The following is an 11,708-nucleotide window of genomic DNA, read 5'->3' as shown; positions in this document are numbered from 1 at the left end:
CACCAACAGCAGTCAGCCCACTAGGCTACCACCATAGCCATAACCTCCACCACCATCACTACTCACCCAAAACCACCGCAAACCACCACCATTCACCCAGAACCAACGCAGAACCACCACCACCATTCACCCAGAACCACCGCAAAAGCACCCTACTCACCTAGAACCCACCGCAAAACCACCACCACTCACCCAGAATCACCGCAGAACCACCACCACGCACTCACCCTAAACCACTGAAAAACCACCCTACTCACCCAGAACCACCGCAAAACCACCACTATTCACCCAGAACCATCGCAAAACCACCATGCTCACCCAGAACTACCCCTTAACCAATCTGAAATCACCCCCCACTCACCCCAAAACACCGGAAATCATCTCCCACTCACCCCGATCCACCTCGACCCACCCTAAAACACCTTAACCAACCTGAACCCACACCACCATAAACCCGACCTAGTCCCGTCGAACCCACCTCGAAAACCCCAAAACCAGTCCAAACGTTCCACCACTAACCTCGATCTACTCGAACTTACCCTAAAAACCTCTTAAACCACCCAATACAAGCCCAACCACCCCTAGTTCATCAGATCTAAAGATTTGATTAAGAGAAGAAGAGAGAGAGAGAATCTGATTCTTGCGACAAAGAGAGAACGACAGTGCGCGCGATGTTGAAGGTGGTGGTGGTCGGTGACGTTGAAGGTGGTTGTCTGAGGAGTTGTGAAAGATGAATGGATGGAAGTTGAATGGATTTTTTGAGTTTAGGTTGATTGTTGATTGAATTTTATTTTGGGTGAATTGAGTTTAATGAGAAGAATTATGTTAATTAAGTCAAATTATTATTTAATGAATTTTACTTTAGTTGTTTAATTGTGTTTATGAAATGTTGAGTAAGGGTATTTGAGGAATTTCATTAAAAAATGTTACCAAAAAAGGAAAGAATGGGAGAGTTTTATCTAATGTGAAATTTCTGTTTTTGGCAAAAGTTGCATTTAATATGTTTCGGAGGTAGTAAATAGACCTTGTCATTAGATACGAAGTAGTGCAATGAGTATAAGGCTTGGGCTAAGATCACAGGGTTTTTATATGACATGGTCTTTCAAGCTAGTACAAGGCCTTTAGTTTTTTTTTTTTTTTTTTTTTTTTCTAGGTAGGTTAGAAAAAGGCTCTATCGAATTACAACATCTCACAAGTCTACTTAATACTGTAATGAAATAACATATAAGACCAAATTGGGTAGTCGTATTTAATACTCCCTCCATCCTTTAATTAGAGTCCCAGTTCTAACAATTATTACTCACATAATAAAGAGAAATGAGACTCTAATAAAAGGACGGAGGGAGTACTACATAGAAAAAGGAAATAGATAATGAAATATATATGTATTTATTTTTTATTTTTGTTTTTCATTGGCCTGTGACCTGATGGCCCAATCCGTTTTTATCTGATTAAAGATGGTCTTGTTTTGACTTGATCTATTATCGACTCACGGTCTCACGCCAATAATGACTCAGCCTGCCCAATAACCAAGTCTATTTTTTTTTTTTTTTTAAACAATAACCAAGTCTAATTATAAATTGGGCTTAATTGTGCTTTTAATTAGCCCCTCTTATTTTAATTTTTACAAGAACTACCCCTTCTTTTTACCAACATACAACAATGATTCACCCGGGCAAAGATCGAGCATGAAGCATGTAGTAAAATTGGACGCATAGAATTACAGTGATTCTTTTGTCAAGACATGCAATCTTTTTGAACGCCAATCCCGCCTTGAGTGACTCAATTTCAGTGTTTGGTCACAGTAGCAGTAACAATAACAGTCACAGTCACAGTCACAGTTGGCAGATGTTTAAAGATTACAGAGATTCAATATTAATTTGTCTGCTTTTTGTAAAGAAAGAAAAAGCTGATTTATGTCTTCACAATTTTTTAATCATGCTTTTCCCGGCATCTCGTGGAACATTCATCTTATACCATTGGTTCTTGCTTCATTCCTTCGTTATTTTGTCTCTTGCCCTCCTGCCTCCATACAATACTTCATACGAGTACATAGTACACTTATTGGTCTATTGGATAACCAATTATCACTTCTTGAATAAGATTATTGGAGATTTGGAGTACTACATTCGAGTATTAATCGATTAATGTAATACTCTCTTATCTCATATTTCGAGCTTGTTTATTTTACTTTATTTTTGTTATTGAGTATGATCTGAACTTATCTAATTTGATTAATTTTTTGACTTTATGTGTACAATAGTCTATAAAGAAAAACCAGGTCTTATTAGATTCATAATTATTAAAAGACTAATTCTAAGCTAATGGTTAAAGCACTGAATCAATTTATATACACTATCATGCCCCTTCACATGAGAGCCCTTATATGACAACTTTTTATTCTTCCCACTTTTGCTTTATTCCTTATATGACAACTTTTTATTTATTTTTTTTATCATCCATAAACCCACTTTGTGGGGGCCTAATTATATGTAATACTCTCGTCGTATTTTAATAAGTGCTCTATTTCTCCTTAACATGTACTGTGATACAAATCTTTTATAAATAATATCTTTAACTATTAATAAGTATATAATATAACTTAAATTCTTATGTGTGGTTGGGCATACATTGTGGCCAGCTACCATGGAAGTTACTTCGCTAGTGTTATAAGGATTACTCGGTCAATGTTATAAGGGTTATTTCGTCAATGTTATAAGGGTTATTTCGTCAATATTATAGGGGTTACTCGGTCAGTGTTTTAGGGGTTAACACTGATAATATAACAATTGAAAATAAATAATCTATTTTTTGAGACAATTTCAATAAATACCAACAAAACTATTGGTGAGCTAGTTAGGCTCTGTTATTTCCACTTATTTCAGGGTTAATAAGTTTAGATAAGATAAATTCAGGAAAAATAAGTTCAGATAAGTTGTGATAAGGGTTAATCAAGGCTACCAAGTTTAATTTATAACTAAAATAAGTTCTAATAAGGGCTAATAAGTTCAGATAAAATCAGATTAGTTCATATAAGTAAAAATCAGGTGAATAGAACACATCAATGGTAAGAAAGAGTATTTCTCAATTTAATTTAGATTTTTAATTTGTACTCTTTATGTTCGTCAGTGTTACAAGGGTTACTTGATCAGTATTACAGGAGTTACTCAGTCAGTGTTATAGGGGTTACATGTTGATAATATAACAGTAAATGTGAATATAAACAGTGAACAGATCGAAAGAGTATTTATTATTTTGATTTGTGTTTTCAGGGGTTGAAGATAATACAAAGTATATACTCCCTCCGTTACATATTACTCGCAACAAAGGAATATTTTATGTCTCACAAATAATACCCCTCTGTTGCGAGTAATTCGTAACGGAGGAAGTATATTTTAAAATTACAATCCATGTTCTTCAATTTTTGAGAATTTTTTTTTTTTTATTGATTGAAATATATATATGTTCTATTCTACTTTATTTTCATTTGTTCCTTTATAAATGGATTTAATTATGTTCTTTAAATTTAAACTATCTGTTATTTATACTTAATAGAGTATGTTCTTTTTAAATTTTTTATTCTATTTTATTTGCTCTTATGTTTTTGGGGTTCATTTCTTTTGGTTTAGCCTTATGCTAGTTGAATTTTATCCATGTTCTTCGAATCTAGCTTTATATTCTTCCAAGTGCACAATGCTCAATGAATACTTTTGTTTTGATAAAATATGGAGTAGCTAGTAATTTTTATTGATAAAATAGCTAGTAATTTTTGTAATTTAACTAAATTAACCGTCATGACATAAATTATATTTTTGTGGGAAAAAAAAAAACAATTTAGTTTGAATCATTGCTAGTGAACATATAATTATTGATAATTAGTTGACTAGTGGTTGGGTTGTGTTATCAATTAAAGAGTCACATGGCAATGGAAAAAAGGTTTGAGGTGACTAATTATGATTTTGCCATGACTCATGATTCATTATTTTGGTAGTTCATTAAAAAGGCTATGAAACAATTGTTGATCTTCATTGTCTTCATAGTCATATACAGTATAAAAAGCAAAAGCATATTACAGTAGTAAGCTTTTCGTTATTTAACTAATTAATCTCTCTTTCCTCGTTGTTAGAAGTAATATTTAGAGTAGTTTTAGTCTAAATCAGATATATATGCATTATTGGCTTTTTGAAGAGAGAAAAAGGTCCAAAAAGTGTAAAATTAATCATGGCTTTAAAATACGTACGAGTAGTATTTAGGAGCATTGGCCAGCATTTCATTGATAAAATCATAAGACATTATCCATATATATATATATATATATATATATATATATATATATATATATATATAGGAGAGGGATCCGGTGAGAACACCTTTATATGTGAGAATACTATACTTATGTGAGAACACTTTAAAATTTAGAACATTAGAAGAACTTTTTAGAACATATGCAACATCTTTTAGAACATCATACTTAACTTTTTGTAGCATAGCTTTTAGAACAAAATGCCTAAAAATTTAGAACCTAGACTCAAAGATTCTTAACATATGTAATATTTCTTAGAAGAATAAACTTAGCTTTACTGAATATAGTTTTAATTGGAACACGATACTCAAATTTTAAGTCCTTGAACTCAAAAACAAATATGAATATATGCAATATTTTTTAGAACATATACAACATATTTTAGAACATATGTAACAGTTTTTAGAACATACTTAAATTTTCTTGAACATAATTCGTTAACATTGAAGACGAATTGAAATTCGATTTTTACAACGAATTGATTCAAAATCAATTTATTCTTGATTTTTAATGTAACATAAAATTGCTGAATTATTGTTTTGTTTCTTAAATTCAATTAAAATTCCTTGAAATTTCAAACTCTATATAATTTGCCCAATTTGATTGATTTGGATGAAAAAAAAATTTGATTTCACATATTAAACTGTCAATTAAGCTTGATTTACCTTTGATTAAGCTTCACAACTTGAATTCTCGATTGTAATTGTTCAGAAATTGATACAAAACACACGAAATTCTTGAGCATGTGGTGATGGTGGTTGTCGTGGGAGAGGAGAGAGAGTGGTGGCCATGATGGCGGGAAGAAGAGAAAGAGTGCTGGTGGTGGAGGTGGCGGCGTAAAGGCTGTATAACATGTGGTGGGGGTGATGGAGGAGCTAGAGATTGGATAGTGTTGGTGGGGAGAAGAGAGAGAATGTTTGAGGTTGAAGATGGTAGGTTGGGTTTAAAATTGAAACCGCAACATTAACATTTTTTATCACAAATGTGCGTTACGAGAGAGAGTGGTGGCGAAGTTGTGTCGTTGTGAGACATGCGATGGTGGTAGTGGTGGTGTTGGAGAGAGGAGAGAGAATGTTGAGGTTGAGGATGATGGATATAGTTTATTTTCAGAACATCTACCTTAACATATTAGAACATAGATGTGTTCTCATATATAAAGTGTTCTCATATAGAGAGGTGTTCTCACATGTATATATATATAAAATTCTTTTTAGTTGACACATTTCTTTAGTCACGTTTGCCAATACACAACTTAAACCATTCATATATTTAATTATTGATAACCAAAAATTATGAAAAGTTGATATTTTGAAAATATATATCACTACTAGAAAAGGCCTGTTTCCGACGGACCTCATTTTCCGTCGCAAAATTTAAATTCAACGACGGAATTAAGGTTGTCGTAAAAATCGGTCGGAAATATTAGTTTGCGACGGAAATTCCCTCGTAGAATTTCCGACGGAATACATTTCCGTCGGAAAATTTAGTTTCCGACGGAATATTCCGTAGCAAATTTATTTACGACGAAAAATTCCGTCAAAACTACATTTTCCGACAGAATAACTTTCCGTCACAAAAATTCGAAAAACAAAACCTCCCACCCTTGCTTTTCACGACAGAAACAACAAAAAAAAGGGTAAGAGAGAGAAAGAAAGAAAGGGAGAAAGAGAGAGAAAGATCTCGCCGGCACCGGAGCTGAGCGTCGCCAGCCGCCACCGAATTCGCCGTCGCCAGCCCTCCCGTTGTTCTCCCCGGCCGGTAAGTTTTGTTTTGGTTTTTTTTTTTTTTAATTTTTTTTAAAATTAAAAACGCCACCACTAACACCGGTCGGTGTAAACAGCCACCGCCGGTGTAGCAGCCATCGTTCGTTCCCGTCGCCGGCATTCCAAAAAGCCGGCCAGCCGCCGGTGAGTTTTTTTTTTTAATTTCTGTTTAATTTTTTTTTTTAAAACCCTAACCACCACCACCCCTTTTTTCAGGTTCCTCCACCTTCCTTGCTCCGACCAGAACCACCACCACCTTCATCCTTCCGCCGTGTTGCCGCCGGTAAGTGTTCCTTTATTTTTAATTTTTTTTTCATTTTTTTTAAATGTAAAATTGACATTTTACACCCTAAATAAGGTTTAATTGTTATTATTTGTAGGATTTGTATCTTTTCCTTGCTTTGAATCTCAATAAAAAGTGCAGATCTAGAGGTTAGTGACATTATAATTTCTAAAATTGTTAGTTTAGTTTATACTTGGCATGTTAGTGACTTAGATATATGTTAGTTTATTCAAGTATTTATTTTATGTTAGTTTAGTTTGCTTTACTTTATTATAATAAGTAATAATGGTTGATATGTTAGTTTAGTTTGGTTTGGTTTTTTAGAATTGAATAATGTAAGACATGACATGTTAATTTTGTTTGGTTTATTATAATAATGTATGACATGATATGTTAGTTTAGGTTGATATTTTATTATAATAATGTACGGCATGATATGTTAGTTTACATTGGTTTAGTTTATTATAATAATGTATGTTAGTTTAGTTTAATTTATTATAATTTAATAATGTATGTTAGTTTTGTTTAGTTTAATATAATGTATGTTAGTTTTGTTTAGTTTAATATAATGTATGTTAGTTAATTTAGTAAAAAATATTTGTTTTATATAATGTTTAATGTAATGATTAATAATTGCTTATATCAATTTAATTATGAAGACTAGTTGTTTATATATGATTGTTTATATCAATTTAATTATGATTATGATATATTTGGTTTACCTCTAATGATTATTTTAATTTAATTATGAGTGTTCTTTACTGTATAATGGTTGTGTTATTTAATTTGCTTGGCATATTTTTAAATGAGCGTGTTATAATTACTTTATATATTTTTGAATGAATCATTTGCATAATCATTTGCCTAGATACCCGTTCAAGGCATACTCATTAGGAGTATGTCTTGGATAGTCCCCGGTTGGGACTGTCTTTGGATGTTTATTCTCACTTAGGTGGTGAATGTATGCCTTGTTATTGATTCTAGGGAATATCCTGGCTTGTCATTTCTTTACAATGTTCTCTAGGTACATATGACGGGTTATCTAATAGCCTACATCGTGTACTTGGAGAACTCAAGGGAAATGCTGCCGGATTTTCCATAGAATTGATAACCTGGCATACATTTGCTAGTGAGATTAATTGTCCAAGGATGGGTTAGGTTGGAGTGATAAGGACTTTTGGACATCATGTACAATCTTATTTGCATATTCGTAACATTTTGATGGATAATGAATATTCATTACGCATTGTGACTAATGTGATTATACATATTCGTGAGTTATGTAGAAGTTGTAATCATGAAACGAACAGAACGTAGCCGATGTATGAAAGGAAGGTTGGGCATTCTATTAATCCGGAATTTGTGAAAGGGGTAGATGAATTTCTTAAATACGTGGAAGATCATCCCGAGAGCAGCAACCCGAATGAAGTTAGGTGTCCATGTTTTAAATGTAAGAACAAACGGCTTTGGGATGCGGAAACGGCTAAAATTCATTTGTACTGCAAGGGTTTCCAAATTAGGTAAGAACAAGGGTTTCCGGGAGTTCCTGAAGGACCGTCAAATGAATATCGTGAAATGGTTTTCGATGCTTTTGGTTATAATGAAGATCAAGGGCATTCAGAAGAGGCAGAGGAGGAGCCTAATGCACAAGCTAAGCATTTCCTGGATTTGTTAAAGGCTTCCGAACAACCATTATACGAAGGGAGTTCATTGTCTGTGTTAGAGATGGCTGCCTGAATTACTAGTCTTAAGTGCGAGTAGAATTTTCCCCATAGATGTGTTGATGGGTTTGCTTCTTTGGTCAATGAGGCGATTCCTAACAACAACCATATGGTAGACACAATCTATGAGGTGAAGAAGATTGTGAAGGGGTTGGAGTTGCCTCGTGAAAAGATTCATGCATGCCCGAAAGGATGTATGCTGTTTTGGAAGGATGATGTTCAGCTATCTACATGTAGGGTGTGTGGTAGCGACCGTTACAAGAAGACTTCTAAAGGTAGCTTAGTGCCTTTGAATGTTTTAATTTATTTTCCGATCACACCGAGATTGCAAAGGCTCTATGCAACCAAGAACATATCGGAGGAAATGACATGGCATTCAAAAAATCCTCGAGTTCAAGGCACAATGGCGCACCCTAGTGATAGTGAAGCTTGGAAACACCTCGACAATTGCTTTCCAGAATTTTCCAGTGAGCCTCGTAATGTTCGACTTGGCTTGTGTACAGATGGTTTTGCTCCTCATGGTAATTTTGGGGGACAATATTCCTGTTGGCCTGTCATTTTGACCCCTTATAACTTGCCTCCCTCAATGTGTATGAAAAGACAATTCATGTTCCTTTCGTTGCTCGTTCTTGGTCCTAAGAACCCTAAGGGCAATTTGGATGTGTATATGTAACCGTTGGTAGAAGAGTTGAAACAATTATGGGAAGTAGGCGCAAATACTTATGACATTTCGAGGAAAAAAAATTTCAGTCTTCGAGCAGCCATCCTTTGGACCGTTAGTAACTTCCCGGCTTACGGTATGTTGTCTGGTTGGACCACATCGGGTAAGAAGGCTTGTCCTTATTGTATGGATAAAAGCAAAGCATTTTGGCTTGAACACGGTGGCAAAGTTTCTTGGTTTGATTGCCATCACCAATTCCTTCCAACAAATCACCCTTTTCGAAGTAGTAAAACTGCATTTAGCAAAAACAAAGTCAAAAGGGTTCACCGCCACACATCATGCCAGTTGAGGAATTGTGGGAATGTGTGAGACACCTTCCAAAGGCAACTGATGGGCCGGAGGCATTGAAACACCTCAAAAAAGCAGAAAAAGGGTGGTTCAAGCAAACCTCGTTGTGGGAGCTACCTTATTGGAAGCATTTGCTCATCCGTCACAACTTGGATGTCATGCACATTGAAAAGAACTTCTTTGATCAGTTAATCCACACCATAATGGATGTGAAAAAGCATACATGTGACACGCCATCGGCTCGAAATGACATTGCCAAATATTGTAAACGGCCACAACTTCATTTGCAGGAGGACGATAGAGGAAAAGAGTTCATGCTAAAAGCCCCATTCGCTCTTGACAAGGCTCAAAGAAAAGTGTTGTGTGACTGGGTTAAACAGTTGCGTTTTCCTGATGGATATGCCTCCAATTTGAGCAGATGCGTAGATTTACAAGCCTGTAAGCTTCATGGTTTGAAAAGCCACGACTGTCACGTGTTCATGAAGAGGTTGTTGCCCACTGCTTTGAGGGAATTGCTCCTTACCCATGTTTGGAATGCGGTTACAGAGATCAGTCAATTCTTCCGTGATTTGTGTTGTAATTATGAGATGGTTTGAGAAAGAATGAGTTCATAAGTTAAGAAATGAAGAAAATAGGCATGTTAGAAGCCATTTTGGCTTTAAATGGCTTTATTTTGATGATATGGCCCCATAAACTTAGAAATTAGCTTCTTTTATGTCATTTCAAGTCATATTCACTTATAACTATGTAATTATGAGATGGTTTGAGAAAGAATGAGTTCATAAGTTAAGAAATGAAGAAAATAGGCATGTATGACCCGTCACCTGGGTCCGCGACCCGCTGCCACTTGGTGGCTACCAACGTGGCGCGCTTCTATGTGGCATGCTGCCACCTTGGATCGCTGCCACTTGGTGGCTTGCAATGTGGCGCGGTTCCCTAGCCTTCGCGTGGCTAAGGTTTTTACTTGTTACTTGAAGCATTTTCCCATCTCGCCAATTCCTAAATTTTTGGCTTGACTTTTAAGATTCGGTTCTGACGCTCTAAGCTCGGAATCCGACGTCTTTTTTCACAATACTCGAGTGACTCATTAATTACTTTCGGATTAACTCGTCGTGTCGGGTCGTTAGTTTCTTGGGTGTGACCAGAAGGGTTCAGTCAAGATTAAGCTGTAATATTAATTATGCATTAATATTACTGATCGGAAGCGGCCTCCACCTAGGCATTCCGATCACTTGAACTTACTGAATAAATAGCTTTTCAACAGCCCCGAACCCTCTACCAGAATAATACACTTGTTCGAAGGACACCATTCCTATCAGTTAGTAACTTCAATAAAAATATTAAATCAAACAATTAATTTAAATAATTGAAATAGGGATTTGGGACCAAACCCACAGAAATTATCAACCTTTCACGTGTAGGGTGAAGGCAACTTCGAGCTTGGCTAGGCGTGTCTAAGTCTCGTGATGGACGTATGGTGTTTGAAAAGGGAAGGCTTAGTGTAGGGAATATTTCAAGCATTAACCCCAAGCTTGAACCCCATTGTGATCATACACTTAAGCATGGTGGCGTCCAAAGGGAAGGAAGCTAGAGCAAAAAAGTCGCCAACAAGTTTTAGGAACTTGTAAACCGTTCACAAGGTGAAGATTACACCCCTTAACGATCCATGAGACCGTCAACTCCAAAAGGTCTTGAACCAAATAGGGTTCGGGGATGAAGGTACAAATCCAACCTAAAAGAGATTGAACCTGCCCTAAATAGGCCTCTACTTCGTTCTTCTCGTATTCATGTGCGCTTTCTGACTAACATGCAATCAATAGGTTAACCCTAAACCTGTTTATCTATGTTGGTTGAATTTAATGCACAAATAAAACTATTATTGGCGATCACTTGAATTATAACCATATTATCCCTAAACAAGATTATTAATTATCTTATTAAGCGTGATTACAAGTACAAATTCCTTTTAAACATGCATAAAAGGCGTGATTAAGCAATAACAATAAATAAGCATCAAGCAACATGATAATCATAAATCATAATTATAAAAACAATAATTATAACAATAATAATCATGTTAAAGCATAATATTATTAGCAAGATCCTAGGCATGATACTAACAAGATTAATAACAAACCCTAGCATGTCACTAAACAATAAAAATCAAAGCTTTAAACCTAACATGATACTAACATGCTATTAGAAAAGAGTAAAAAGCACCCTAAACATGATACTAGAAAGCAATAATAACATCCTAAGCATGATACTAGGAATTAAACAAATTTAAACATGCTTTCTACAAGAATAGAGCAATAAGACTACATACTTTGATGCCTCGTATCTCTTTCTAATAACCGCGTTAGTAACTTCAAGGAAAATAAAATCAAAAAATCAAATTAAATAATTGAAATAGAGATTAGGGACCAAACCCTCAGAAATTATAACATTTCACGTCTAGGGCGAAGGCAACTTCAAACTTGGCTAGGTGTGTCTAGATCTAATGAATGAGGAATTTTGTGAGAGGGAAGGTTTAGAAAAAGAATAGAGAGAGAAAGCTTCTAGCTTTTAGAGAGAGAAAGAGAGATATGATGATTGTTGATTTTAGATTGTAGATCATTCAAAAAAAGGG

The sequence above is a fragment of the Chenopodium album genome, chromosome 12, assembly GCF_948465745.1.
Source record: "Chenopodium album chromosome 12, dcCheAlbu1.1, whole genome shotgun sequence".
Classification (NCBI taxonomy): Eukaryota; Viridiplantae; Streptophyta; class Magnoliopsida; order Caryophyllales; family Amaranthaceae; genus Chenopodium; species Chenopodium album.
Note: the sequence above shows the minus strand (reverse complement) of the source record.